Source organism: Schistocerca cancellata, chromosome 9 (assembly GCF_023864275.1).
Source record: "Schistocerca cancellata isolate TAMUIC-IGC-003103 chromosome 9, iqSchCanc2.1, whole genome shotgun sequence".
NCBI lineage: Eukaryota > Metazoa > Arthropoda > Insecta > Orthoptera > Acrididae > Schistocerca > Schistocerca cancellata.
In genome coordinates, this window is record NC_064634.1 from 297885280 (window position 1) to 297901322 (window position 16043).

A 16043-nucleotide genomic window follows, 5' to 3' on the forward strand; every position below is an offset into this window, starting at 1 on the left:
CTGCACTGTAAGAGAATGATACTAAGACAATCATTATGTTGTGTATACAAATTGTCACTAGTCCAAGGGCTTTTCAAAACACTCGACCCTACCTTTTAATCACCAATAGGACCTGAGGAATGAGCACCGGTTCGTTGGATGATTCGGGGAAGGGGACCAAAAGCGAAGTTATTTATTTATTTAACTTATGGGATGACACACTGCATTGGAAACAGCATAAAAGAGAATATACATTGTTAAAATATAGAATACAAACCTAATAAAATAATGTAAATTGAACATTGGCACCAAAAGCGAACTCATCGGTTCCATCGGATTAGGGAAGGATGGAGAAGGAAGTCGATCGTGCCCTTTCAAAGTATGAGCATCGGAAAATCCAGTTTTTCTGCGCGGAGTACTGGAACATTTTCGTCGCATGCGTACCGATAAACATTATTTATTTTGCTTTTCACTGAATTGTCAGCGTCTGTTACCACTTTCTGAGCACTGCTAATTCAAAGATAAGCTTTTAAATTGGGGTCTGTCAGTCAGATTTTTTGAGTAGTTTTCATTCTCTTCACTACGGAAAGAAGTTGCTCGCACATGTATGTAGTCCCAGACATCGCCATAATCGTAGCTGCAAACCTGTGATGTTATGGGAATTTATGTTAAAGAACATTTTTATACGAGTCTAGATTACGGATATGAAAGTAGCTAGGATGATTGCAGGTACTAGTAGATGGGAACAATGGCAGGAGGGTGTCCACAATGAGGAAATCAAAGAAAAACTGGGAATGAACTCTATATATGTAGCAGTCAGGGCGAACAGGCTTAGATGGTGGGGTCATGTTACACGCATGGGAGAAGCAAGGTTACCCAAGAGACTCATGGATTCAGCAGTAGAGGGTAGGAGGAGTCGGGGCAGACCGAGGAGAAGGTACCTGGATTCGGTTAAGAATGATTTTGAAGTAATAGGTTTAACATCAGAACAGGCACCAATGTTAGCACTGAATAGGGGATCATGGAAGAACTGTATAAGGGGGGCTATGCTCCAGACTGAACGCTGAAAGGCATTATCAGTCTTAAATGATGATGATGATGATGATGAACATTTTTATACGAGTCTACAAGGCATATTTTATTATATGACGTATCACACAACTGCCTGCTCTTTAAGTTCTAACTGCAGCTGCGCATCGTGCACTAACGTTTTATAAATTGATACTGGCGTGTCTGACCTTCGCTTTGAAGTACCCATAATGCTGCTTTTCATCGATTTTAAAAGAGCTGCTCTCCACTTCAAGCATTACCTAATTAAGTACCGGGAGATCAAAAAGTCAGTATAAATTTGAAAACTTAATAAACCACAGAATCATGAAGATAGAGAGGTAAAAATTGACACACATGCTTGGAATGACATGGGGTTTTATTAGAGCCACCCCATATTGCTAGACGCGTGAAAGATTTCTTGCGCGCGTCGTTTGGTGATGATCGTGTGCTCAGCCGCCACTTTCGTCATACTTGGCCTCGTAGGTCCCCAGACCTCAGTATGTGCGATTATTGGCTTTGGGGTTACCTGAAGTCGCAAGTGTATCGAGATCGACCGACATCTCTAGGGATGCTGAAAGACAACATCCGACGCCAGTACCTCACCATAACTCCGGACATGCTTTACAGTGCTGTTCATAACATTATTCCTCGACTACAGCTATTGTTGAGGAATGATGGTGAACATATTGAGCATTTCCTGTAAAGATCATCATCTTTGCTTTGTCTTACTTTGTTATGCTAATTATTGCTATTCTGAGCAGATGAAGCGCCATCTGTCGAACATTTTTTGAACTTTTGTATTTTTTTGGTTCTAATAAAACCCCATCTCATTTCAAGCATGTGTGTCAATTTGTACCTCTCTATCTGCATTATTCCGTGATTTATTCAGGTTTCAAATTTATACTGACTTTTTGATCATCCGGTATATACGATATGACTAACAATCCTGTCGGAGGAACATCCGTAGCTGAGCTTTATACCAGTGGTTGAAAGTACAGCTACAGTTGTAAGGTTCTTTTGTTTAGCACACGACCGGTTTTGGGCTCTTAAAGGCCCATCTTCAAGTGGCGAAACTTGGTGCTATGACCCCGAGCGCCGCGGTGGACGAGTCCAAGACGCCGCGTGCTACCAACGAGCGCAGAGCATGGAGAGGCATTTGGCCTGGGTGGAAGAACTGCAAAACTTTCGTATCACTGCTCGAATGGTACTCATGCATGACGTTGTGAGTGGATATACACTGAGGTGAGAAAAATCCGTGCTCTGCGCTCGTTGGTAGCACACCGCGTCTTGTACTCGTCCACCGCGGCTTTCGGGGCCACAGCACCAAATTACAATACCTGAAGATGGGCGTATAAGAGCACGAAACCGGTCATGTGCTAAATAAAAGAACCTTACAACTTGTGACGTCCCCTCTCCCCTTTTGTTGTCGCTGTTGATGTTGAGCCGCTACTGTTACAGCTCGGTCGGTGGAATGGAGACGCGACGCGCAGTGATGGTTGTCCCCTTCCGGTAACGTGGAACAGCACCTGAAAATCTATAAAGAAAATTGTTCCTCGCGTATTGTATGAAAGTCCGTTTGCGAGTCCGCACAGTCTTCTCAGCGAGGCGATCTGCTCATTTCAATTGTCTCTTATGGTTTCATGATGATTTGCTATGCCCGGTTAGTTAGTTATTGCAGTATTGAGTGAATCATTCATCACCGGCGTCGTTTCACACCACTGAAGCGTGGAAAAATACATTTGCGGTTCAGTATCAGTAGTTGTTGTTACGTTGGTAGGCAGAATTGTTCACTACGGCACGACGCAAATCCAGAGGTAATCCATAATGCTTTCTTGCTTTCGTGCGTCGTAATATTATTCCGGCAGAACACTCCTTTCAATGCTCCATGTTCATCAAGTCACTCTTTCAATTAAAACGTTTACAGTTAATTAATTTTGATCATCAACTATCACTCAGTTCAATTAATGATGGGGCCAACACGTGAGATTGCCATTACTGACGAACAATTTTTATTGTTCGTTCTTAGCAGTTAGTTTATAATCATCACACCACACGCACACCGATGGATCAGATTAATCACGGTTCTTTTTAGTTCGGTGATCGTCACAATTACAACTTTTACAATCGGCATATTTGTATTATCTTCGTGTGCTCGTATTAATGTTTCCTACTCAAGGCTAATCAGGTATTGCAGTCTTCGATTCTATGTCCATTCTTCGTTGTAACTGTTCGCTTTGATGAAGATCGAGTCCAACAATAATATCTCCAATACTTAAAGTTCATTAACTCGTCGTACACTATCAGAGTATCACTTCAAAAAATGGTTCAAATGGCTCTGAGCACTATGGGACTTAACATCTGAGGTCATCAGTCCCCTAGAACTTAGAACTACTTAAACCTAACTAACCTAAGGACATCACACACATCCATGCCCGAGGCAGAATTCGAACCTGCGACCGTAGCAGTCGCAGAGGTTCCAGACTGAAACGCCTACCGCCTACGGCCACACCGGCCAGCATGATCACTTCAGTTCAAGTTCTCAAGTCAGAATAACTGAAAACAAAGTCCGCGTATCTCTATCACGCAATAGTACTTTTTTTAAAGAAACAATCTCTCAGCGTTCCGTTTGTAGTACTACAACAAACGGTGCTCACTCACGACTTGATAGCAAGCAAGCTAGCAAACGACTAACATTTCCATGATCGAGCATTGTAGACGCATTGAAGTTCCTTTTCGCCGCGTTTACAACTCTCTTTCACAGTAAATGTTATCTCTGACCGACATATTACTTTGGACTTAACTTTCATCGTACCGATTTGCATTTATTACTGAGTTGTTTGATTGCTAGTTAAAAACAACCGTTCTTTCCTTCTACCTTTATATCATGACATACTCAGTAATTATTGAAACTGGTGTTCATCAAAACTTTAAGGTGTTATATTATTGTCAAAGCTGTCGTACCTGTCAGGATAACACTGTTCCCTACTTTAAATTATCATGACATTCTTATCTGGGTTTTCAGGTTTCTTGTGGTGTTACAAACTGCCACGGTATTTTCAACTTCTGGTATATACGCTTGCATTTAAAACTATGGCTAACATAAGATATTGTTATTCCTCTGCAGACAAAGCACAGTGTGTACTTTCCCTGCGCTACATAATGACGTCTGACGCCTATATTTTACCGCGAGGGGTCACTACTCAGCCGGCGAGCGAAAGAGAAGGCTCGTGTTCACATAGCAGCTCCCTGAACAAGCCTGAACTAGAGGGCGAAACATCGGTGAAGTAGGATCAGAGAATCGCTACGACCGTGATGTGCTGATGTGCCCATCTTGGTAATAAAAACGACATACATCTCATTTGCAATTTACATTCCATCGTTAATAAGAAACAATGATTTTCATTCAATTGTTTTCAATAGAGTTACGAATGCAAGCAGTGAAGGAAAAAAAAGAAAAATTCGGAGTAGGTATTAAAATCCATGGAGAAGAAATAAAAACTTTGAGGTTCGCCGATGACATTGTAATTCTGTCAGAGACAGCAAAGGACTTGGAAGAGCAGTTGAATGGAATGGATAGCGTCTTGAAAGGAGGATATCAGATGAACATCAACAAAAGCAAAACGAGGATAATGGAATGTAGTCGAATTAAGTCGGGTGATGCTGAGGGAATTAGATTAGGAAATGAGACACTTACAGTTGTAAAGGAGTTTTGCTATTTGGGGAGCAAAATAACTGATGATGGTCGAAGTAGAGAGGATATAAAATGTAGACTGGCAATGGCAAGGAAAGCGTTTCTGAAGAAGAGAAATTTGTTAACATCGAGTATAGATTTAAGTGTCAGGAAGTCATTCCTGAAAGTATTTGTATGGAGTGTAGCCATGTATGGAAGTGAAACATGGACGATAAATAGTTTGGACAAGAAGAGAATAGAAGCTTTCGAAATGTGGTTCTACAGAAGAATGCTGAAGATTAGATGGGTAGATCACATAACTAATGAGGAAGTATTGAATAGGATTGGGGAGAAGAGAAGTTTGTGGCACAACTTGACCAGAAGAAGGGATCGGTTGGTAGGTCATGTTCTGAGGCATCAAAGGATCACCAATTTAGTATTGGAGGGCAGTGTGGAGGGTAAAAATTGTAGAGGGAGACCAAGAGATGAAAACACTAAGCAGATTCAGAAGGATGTAGGTTGCAGTAGGTACTGGGAGATGAAGAAGCTTGCACAGGATAGAGTAGCATGGAGAGCTGCATCAAACCAGTTTCAGGACTGAAGACCACAATAACAACAGAGTTACGAATATCCTGAAAATAAGGAAAATTGACCATCAATTGTATTACCAAAACCAAGCAATTCCGCTTGGTCGTCTCTCTTGTTATAGTTCCTCATACATACATTTAAGAGTGGATCAGCTCCCCTTTTAGCGTTAGTTATTGCCTTTTAGTCTCGTTCCCTGGTAAGGCGCGTAGTTTCCTATACGAGTCAACTGTCATCCGAAAGGGATAAAGGGATCTGTCACAGTATTTGTAGGTAAAGACAGAATTGTCGTGATCGAATATACACGCCCTCCCCAGTACGATAAATCGTGGATTCAGCGTTTGTTATTCCCGTAAAGTCAGCTGTATTGTTTCGTCTGTTTTATTTCTCTACAAAATTCTCATCATCGATCTTCTTACTGAACCGTTAGTAAATGTCTAGCAGACAATTTCCTGCTGAAGGCATTTCTTAGTTTAAAAAAAAATGGTAAACGAACGTACCTTGACATTCGAGCTTCTCTCTCTCTCTCTCTCTCTCTCTCTCTTTCTTTCCTTCTGTCTCTCTCTCTCTATCTCTCTCTGTGTGTGTATGTGTGTGTGTGTGTGTATGTATGTTGTTTCTTTTATGGGCCCCACGGTGAGTGCCAGTTACTGATGTCGTGTCCTATTAACATACATTAAAAGAAACAAGCTGATTATTAATTGAAGTTACACACATTTATTTTTAAAACAGTAATTCCATACTCAACAGTAAATACAAAATACCACACGTTATTAATGAAGGAATGAGCAATTATGTAAATAATAGTGTTTTTAGTCCGTTACAATTTAGCAAGTGACCATAAAATACAGATACAGATAATGTTAAAAAAAATGTGGCTGTGATCACGGATGAAGGCCTCACATGCCAAGAATGGCAATAAATTAAGAATGTTTAAGAACTCGCTGCAATTACAACTTACATGTGTTGAAATATTAAGAGGTAAGTGGCCAAAAACACAGCAGAAGGTATCAGACGCCTGGAATGGCAGTAAATAAGGTTTTAAGGCTTACTGCTAAAATACAAATATCGAATTCATTCTTCAAGCAATTGACCACAATAACGGCTGAAGGCCTTACACGCCAGGAAAGGCAGTTATGTATATAAACAATTTAGAAACCTGCTGTAAAACAGCAAACACAAGCAAAGGTTAGTTAAAAGAAACAAGTTTCTGACCACCAAACGGGTGCAATAAGATGATTGATGGTAACCTTGTAACACAACCCTTACACTGCTGGATTTATTCCAGACGGCGACCGGAAATATTAACTAGACATACATAACCTTTAATGTATGCATTACAAGGTATGGTAATAAACAGCGCAGTAATAAAACACAGGGACCAATCACAGACGATGCTCCAGGAATCGACCTATGAGAAGGTCCGGCAACAAACACTTTCGCGAGCGATGACATAGGCAGCCAAGAGTTGCACTCACTTCACAAGATGGTAACTCAGACTAGTGGCAGTCTAACGAATGACTAATGACAATCTTGCTGAAGGTACCTGACGTCCAATAAACCAAATGCAAGAATGGAACAACACGCCAAAGCCGGAACCGGCGGACTGCCCTACGCCCTTAGAATACTGTGCCTAAAGCGTCCGGAAAGAGAAAGGAGTCACTACCACCAGAGTAGAAGAATCACAAACGGCCTACAATCAATAAAGCTGTGAAAACTACACGCCTTACCGAACGGCAGCGACAAGGCGAGAAACGTACACTACCTTTACATACACTAACCTCCCATGGCAGGTAACTGGGGCGTTAGCGGCCACCAGGCAAGAAAAGTACCGCTGGTTGAACTAAAGAAATTGTAACAAGCGGAACGCAGTAAATAGTAATAAGAAGTCGAGGAAGCTAATCAGATCCGCTTTCCCCAAGCACTCCACTCGCTGCTCTTCGCCTCGGCGACACTACGAGCAACAACACGAACCCAAGTCACTGAAGAATCGCGAGATGTCGCAGTGGTGGAGGTTTCTCTACTTGAATTGAAACGCACTCTGAGTCTGCAGGATCTGGTTTACGACGAGGTCGTGCACCCCCGTGACCACAGCCCTTCCATCCGACAGTCCATGCGTGCCGCCAGTGGTCCCAGCATGTTCATGCACAGCGCTGACCTTGCTCCTCCTGAGTCCCCAACCGAACTCGCCACTCACACGACCCGGAAAAACAGCGACGTCGCCCCAAAGATAGGGCAACAGTAACTACATATCGATAACCGCCGCTGCTGCCACTAGCGGACAGGTAACGCTTGCGAAACCGAGTGGCGACAGTCAACACGTGAAGAAGACAAACAACCACAACCACGCCTAGTAAACGATACCGTCTGGCCTATAACAGAGGGCGGAAACCTAACAACAGCACCAACGCGAGCTGCAGCACGGCTCAGTTTCTTAAATGAAACAAGGAAAATAAGCAATTGTCCTGTGCCTCTCAGAGGCAGTTTGCCCGGGTGGAGGAACTGCAAAACTTTCATATCACTGGTCGAATGGTACTCATGCATGACGATGTGTGTGGATATACTCTGAGGTGACAAAAAGCATGGGATAGTGATATGCACATATACAGATAGAGGTGGAATCTCGTACTCAAGGTGTAAAAGGGGAGTGCATTGTAGCATCTGTCATTTGTACTGAGATGCTATATGTGGAAACGCTTCCGATGTGATTATAGCCGCCCGACGGGAATTAACAGACTTTGAACGCGGAATCGTAGATGGAGCTAGACCCATGCGACATTCCATTTCGGAAATCGTTAGGGAATTCAATATTCCGAGATCCACAGAGGCAAGAGTGTGTCGAGAATACCAAATTTCAGGCAATAAGCTACTCCTCACGGCGGACAACGCAGTGGCCGACGGCCTTCACTTAACGACCGAGAGCAGCGGCGTTTGTTTAGAGTTGTCAGTGTTAACAGACAAGCAGCACTGCGTGAAACAACCGTAAAAATCAATGTTGGACGTACTACGGACATATCTGTTAGGACAGTGCCTTGGAATCTGGCGTTAATGGGCTATGGCAGCACGCCACCGACTCGAGTGCCTTTGCTAACAGTACGACATGCCTGCAGGGTCTCTCATAAACTCGTGACCATGTCGGTTGGACCCTAGACGACTGGAAAACCGTGGTCTGGCCAGATGAGGGCCGACTTCAGTTGGTAAGAGCTGATGGTAGGGTCCGAGTGTGGCACAGACCCCACGAACCCATGGACCCAACTTGTCAACAAGGCACTGTCGTGGCTCCATAATGTCGGCTGTGACTCAAGGCATGGACTGGTATCTCTGGCCCAATTTAACAGTACATTTGGCTACTTGGAGACCATCTGTAACCATTCACAGACTTTACGTCCCAAAACAATGATGAAATTTTTATGAATGACAATGCGCCCTGTCACCGGCCTGCAATTATTTGCAATTGGTTTGCAGAACATTCTGGACAATTCGAGCCAATGATTTGGCCACCCAGGTATCCCGACATGAATCCCATCGAAGATTTATGGGACATAATTGGGAGGTCAGTTCTGGCAAAAAATCTCTCACTGATAACACTTTCGAAATTATGGATGGCTATAGATGTAGCATGGATCACTATTTCTGCAGAGGACTTCCAACGACTTGTTGAGTCCATGCACTTCGCCAGGCAAAAGGAGGTCCGATATTAGGCAGCAAGCATGACTTCATTTACATTTGTGTATTTCTTTTACAGTCGAGACTATAAGATCGTTACGTGTCTCTCTACACAATGCGTATATGTATGAGGTGCATTCAAGTTCTAAGGCCTCCGATTTTTGTTCTCCGGACTGAAAAGAGATAGAAACATGCGCATTGTTTTAAAATGAGGCCGCATTCATTGTCAATACGTCTCAGAGATGGCAGCACCGTACGGGAGATGGAATTTTACCGCCAGCAGCGAGAATGAGAACTGTTTTAAATACTTAAAATGGCGAGGTTTTCCTTACTTGAACAGCGTGTAATTATTCGTTTTCTGAATTTGCGTGGTGTGAAAACAATTGAAATTCATCGACAGTTGCAGAAGACATGTGGTGATGGAGTTATGGATGTGTCGAAAGTGCGTTCGTGGGTGCGACAGTTTAATGAAGGCAGAACATCGTGTGATAACCAACCGAAACAACCTCGGGCTCGCACAAGCCGGTCTGACGACATGATCGAGAAAGTGGAGAGAATTGTTTTGGGGGATCGCCGAATGACTGTTGAACAGATCGCCTCCAGAGTTGGCATTTCTGTGGGTTCTGTGCACACAATCCTGCATGACGACCTGAAAATGCGAAAAGTGTCATCCAGGTGGGTGCCACGAATGCTGACGGACGACCACACGGCTGCCCGTGTGGCATGTTGCCAAGCAATGTTGACGCGCAATGACAGCATGAATGGGACTTTCTTTTTGTCGGTTGTGACAACGGATGAGACGTGGATGCCATTTTTCAATCCAGAAACAAAGCGCCAGTCAGCTCAATGGAAGCACACAGATTCACCGCCATCAAAAAAATTTCGGGTAACCGCCAGTGCTGAAAAAATGATAGTGTCCATGTTCTGGGACAGCGAGGGCGTAATCCTTACCCATTGCGTTCCAAAGGGCACTACGGTAACAAGTGCATCGTACGAATATGTTTTGAAGAACAAATTCCTTCCTGCACTGTAACAAAAACGTCCAGGAAGGGCTGCGCGTGTGCTGTTTCACCAAGACAACGCACCCGCACATCGAGCTAACGTTACACAACAGTTTCTTCGTGATAACAACTTCGAAGTGATTCCTCATGCTCCCTACTCACCTGACCTGGCTCCTAGTGACTTTTGGCTTTCTCCAACAATGAAAGACACTGTCCGTGACCGCACATTCACCAGCCGTGCTGCTATTGCCTCAGCGATTTTCAAGTGGTCAAAACAGACTCCTAAAGAAGCCTTCGCCGCTGCCATGGGATCATGGCGTCAGCGTTGTGAAAAACGTGTACGCCTGCAGGGCGATTACGTCGAGAAGTAACGCCAGTTTCATCGATTTCGGGTGAGTAGTTAATTAGAGAAAAAATCGGAGGCCTTAGAACTTGAATGCACCTCGTATATTACGACTAACTGCAGCTGTGCTGCATTAATCGTGTGGTCGGACCTACTTCTCTTAAGCGTTTAATCAGATACCACTTTCTCGCGCACGTCTGCGCTGGAGCTGAAGGTCGCGACTCAGATGCATCTAGCAGAGCGCGGTATAATAAAGCTGGCAGCTCAGCTCAGGCGGCCGGCATTGGCAGCCGCTCTGCCTGTTTATTCGCGACTTGACCTCGGCGAGTGCTGTAAGCCGATACGCGGCAGCCTGGCTTCCTGGCGGCCGCGCCTTCTATCAGGTGGGACGTTGCTCGCTCGCCTTATCTGCTTCCGCTGGACGGCCTCGCAGTTAGCAAACATCCTTCCTCAACGTTTCCTGCTCGTCAGCTTCCACGCGGCGTTTCCGTAGGACGAAACCGCGCGCCGCTGCAATCGTTGTTCATTCATTTGCACGGAATCGTTACGAGTAGGAGTAGGTATTAAAATCCATGGAGAAGAAATAAAAACTTTGAGGTTCGCCGATGACATTGTAATTCTGTCAGAGACAGCAAAGGACTTGGAAGAGCAGTTGAATGGAATGGACAGTGTCTTGAAAGGAGGGTATAAGATGAACATCAACAAAAGCAAAACGAGGATAATGGAATGTAGTCGAATTAAGTCGGGTGATCCTGAGGGAATTAGATTAAAAAATGAGACACTTAAAGTAGTAATGGAGTTTTGCTATTTGGGGAGCAAAATAACTGATGATGGTGAAGTAGAGAGGATATAAAATGTAGACTGGCAATGGCAAGGAAAGCGTTTCTGAAGAAGAAAAATTTGTTAACATCGAGTATTGATTTAAGTGTCAGGAAGTCGTTTCTGAAAGTATTTGTATGGAGTGTAGCCATGTATGGAAGTGAAACATGGACGATAAATAGTTTGGACAAGAAGAGAATAGAAGCTTTCGAAATGTGGTGCTACAGAAGAATGCTGAAGATTAGATGGGTAGATCACATAACTAATGAGGAAGTATTGAATAGGATTGGGGAGAAGAGAAGTTTGTGGCACAACTTGACCAGAAGAAGGGATCGGTTGGTAGGACACGTTCTGAGGCATCAAGGGATCACCAATTTAGTATTGGAGGGCAGCGTGAAGGGTAAAAATCGTAGAGGGAGACCAAGAGATGAATACACTAAGCAGATTCAGAAGGATGTAGGTTGCAGTAGGTACTGGGAGATGAAGAAGCTTGCACAGGATAGAGTAGCATGGAGAGGTGCATCAAACCAGTCTCAGGACTGAAGACCACAACAACAACAGAGTTACGAATATCCTGAAAATAAGGAAAATTGACCATCAATTGTATTACCAAAACTGTCTGCAGGTTCAAACCAATCCGATTGGCATTAATCCGGACGATCTTTAGAACGCCATAGTACTGCGTGAATAGGAATGTAGGTTTGATTAAAATAATCACCAACACGTACCTTTTAGCATAAAGATCAACTTATATTCCACAGACAACACTTTCCCTACATAAATGCTAGCAAATTCTAGTAATTAGCTGCGCGGGGTAGCCCAGCGGTCTAGGGCGCCTTGTCCGGGTCCCCCAGTTGGAGGTTCGAGTTCTCCCTTGGGCATGGGTGTGTGTGTGTTGTCCTTAGCGTAAGTTAGTTAAAGTTAGATTAAGTAGTGTGTAAGCGTAGGGACCGACGATCCCAGCAGTTTGGTCCCGTAAGAACTTACCGCAAATTTCTAGTAATTATTCTTTAATATTAACTACTTAAGGCCAACGGCCTTGCCGCAGTGGTAACACCGGTTCCCGCCAGATCACCGAAGTTAAGCGCTAGCTGTCGGGCTGGGCTAGCACTTAATGGGTGACCATCCGGTCTGCCGAGCGCTGTCGGAAAGCGGGGTGCACTCAGCCCTTGTGAGACAAACTGAGGAGCTACTTGATTGAGAAGTAGCGGCTCCGGTCTCGGAAACTGACGTACGGCCGGGAGAGCAGTAGTAGTAGTAGCTTTATTCACCCGTAGAACTCTTTTGACAAGGATATAGGACATCAGCGGTGTGCTGACGACACGCCCCTCCATATCCGCACCAAGGGACGCCTGTGAACACAGGATAACACGGCGGCCGGTCGGTTCCGTTTGGCCTTCATGGCCTGTTCGGGAGGAGTTTAATTTTTTATTAATGACTTTCTTCAGATCAAAGTTTCCGCAGTGGTGGCTTACAAAAGTACCTTGATCTTACAAAGACACACTCTATCTAAAGAATCGACTCAATTCTCCGACGTTTCGCACAAAAATGTCCGCTGCATTCCAGCGTGCTATTAACATTGATGATTCACAGAATTATGCTGCGAGTCTAATAGCGAGGAGCGAACTCGCGTTCCTCTTTGACTGTTAGCTATGAGTAAGCCGATGCTTTCAATAATTTGGTTTATACGCAACGTTTGTTTAAATGCTGTATGTGTTTCTTCCAAGTTAATGTTATTTACTACCGATAATAGTTGATAGTGTTTTATTAATTTTCTTTGACTGTTACATATACTTGATCAAAATCTTATTGTGGTTTATTAAGAACTAAAATTAAAAAGGACCCACTTGCTGTGTAGTGAAATTGAAATATGTTTTGATTTTCAATCATGTGACGAAAAAGTGACTCATACCATTTAATACACACACCAAAAAAAGTTTTGTATCACCTAGGTTCCGAGAGTTCCGGAACCTGTGCAAAAAATTGGAATAGAGATAAACATCATTTCCGCCCTTTTTATTGCTCATAAAAAATGTACATTGCATGTTGTACCAACATACAGCCAGATCTTCAGAGGTGGTGGTCCAGTATGCTGTACACACTGGTACCTCTAATATCCAGTAGCAAGCCCTCTTGCATTGGTGCATGCTTGTATTCGTCGTGGCATCAAGGGACTGTTGGTTCAGATTGTCCCACTCCTCAATGGCGATTCGACGTAGATCTCTCACAGTGGTTGGTGGGTCACGTCGCCCATAAACAGCCCTTTTCAATCTATCCCAGGCATGTTAGGTAGGGTTCACGTCTGGCGAACATGCTGGCCACTCTGGTCAAGCGATATCATTGTCCTGAAGGAAGTCATTCACAAGATGTGCACGATGGGGGCGCGAATTGTCGTCCATGAAGACGAGTACCTCCCCAATATGCTGCCGATATGGTTGCATGTCGGTCGGAGGATGGCATTCAAGAATCGTACAGCCGTTAAGGCGCCTTCCATGACTACCGGCGGCGTACGTCGGCTCCACATAATGACACCCCAGAACAGCAGGAAACCTCCACCATGCTGCACTCGCTAGACAGCGTGTCTGAGGCTTTCAGCCTGACAGGGTTGCCTCCAAACACGTCTCTGCCGATTGTCTGGTTGGAGGTATATGCGACACTCATCGGTGAAGAGAACGTGATGGCAATCCTGAGCGGTCCATTCGGCATGTTGGTGGGCCCATCTGTACCGCGCTGCATGGTGTTGTGATTACAAAGATGGACCTCGCCATAGGCGTCGGGAGTGAAGTTGCGCATCATGCAGCCCATTGCGCACAGTTTGTGTCGTAACAAGATGTCCTGCGGCTGCACGAAAAGCATTATTCAACATGGTGGCGTTGCTGTCAGCGTTCCTCCGAGTCATAATCAATTGGTGGTGGTCATCCACTGCAGTAGTAGCCCTTGGGCGGCCGGAGCGAGGCATGTCGTCGACAGTTCCTGTTTCTCTGTATCTCCTCCACGTCCGAACAACATCGCCTTGGTTTACTCCGAGTCGACTGGACACTTCCCTTGTTGACAGCTCTTTCTGGCACAAAGTAACAATGCGGACGCGATCGAACCCGGTATTGACCATCTAAGCCTGGTTGAACGACAGACAACACGAGCCGTGTACCTCCTTCCTGGTGGAATGACTGGAACTGATCGGCTGTCGCACCCTCTCCGTCTAATAGGCGCATGCATAGTTGTTTACATCTTTTTGCGAGTTTAGTGACATCTCTGAACATTCAAAGGGACTGTGTCTGAGATACAATATCCACAGTCAACACCTATCTTCAGGAGCTCTGGGAACCGGGGATGATGCTACACTTTTTTTATGTGTGTAGTCAGAACGGGCAATGATTGTTTTAAACTACATTCATAGCACCATCCCTATTTTTACGAAGACCAATTGTTGGTCTTGCTTGAGCTCAATTGTTGTTTTGTTAAACAGTTCAGTTCTTACCTGCAGCTGAATTTAATGTAAGTTATTGTTTTTTTGCTGTGTGCTGGTGTGATAGTTTCTAATTGTGGATAAGTTTGTAACGTAAAATAAGGAAAACTGATTTTGATTCATCCGCTAGCGGCATGGTAAGTTAAAAACATGTAGGCATTAGTATAATAGTCTAATTATCCATTCATGGCAGTTTAATGTTAACTTTAGAGGCGTTATTTGGAGGCTGATAGAACTCTGGGGTTGCAACATTTCAGTATTTCACAAAGCAACGGAGCGGTAAACATCATTACAAAAAGATTTAATTAAAATCAGTGCATAAAAATACGCTTTTATTTGTGTCAGTCGCCCAAAAACCGCATTAATCAACAAAAATACCGCGCAAACGGTGTATTTTAAAAAAAATTGCTCAATATTCCATCATTAGTAGCCCAAATGGCAAAATACCGCCCAGTCTGGTCACCCGGCGGTGCTCAGTTATGAAAACCAGTTTGGATATGGAACAAAGTAATGGGATTTATGAAGAGCGGATGGGGTATATCGTGGCAGCACATTCTATAGTTCGTTCGTTTCTAAAAGATTTTTTCCGCAGGCTGCTTGAATTCGCCGGAGCCGACTCGTTTTGCATCCATCCCTCCCCTTTTGGTCAAAAATCTACACTCATCCTCATAAATTAAGGATAATTGCAGAATGTGGTTCCACACAACGTGGCACTACACAAAATTTGCGTTAATGGCATAAGCACATAGGGAACACACGAGACGCAGACCTGTAAGTCCACAGTATTGGTGATAAGTTGAGAAAACCGTCCCGAAACATATGTGCTACGAAACGCCACTGTTTCCTGTGCATGTTCTCCGTTATCAATATGGTTTATGATCACCAAGCACAAGTACACAGTCCGCAAAACGGGTTGGCTTACTCTGGATCAGGTGGTCGAGCAGCTGCTGGGTTGTAGCCTCCCATTCTTGCACCAGTGCCTGTCGGAGCTCCTGAAGTGTCGTAGTGTTTTGAAGACTGCAGCGATACGTCGACTGAGAGCATCCAAGACGTTCTCGATGGGGTTTAGGTCTGCAGAACAGGCAGGCCACTCCATTCGCCTGATGTCTTCCGTTTCAAGGTACTCCTCTTCTGTTTCAAGGTACTCCTCCACGATGGCAGCTCGGTGGGGCCGTGCGTTATCATCCATCAGGAAGATGGTGGGACCCACTGCACCCCTGAAAAGGTGGACATGCTGGTGCAAAATGACGTCCCGATACACCTGATTGTTACAGTTCCTCTGTCAAAGACATGCAGGGGTGTACGTACACCAATCATAATCCCACCGCACACCATCAAACCACAATCTCCATACAGGTCCCTTTCAAGAACATTAAGGGGTTGGTATCTGGTTTCTGGTTCACGCCAGATGAAAACCCGACGAGAATCGCTGTTCAGACAATACCTGGACACGACCGTGAACAT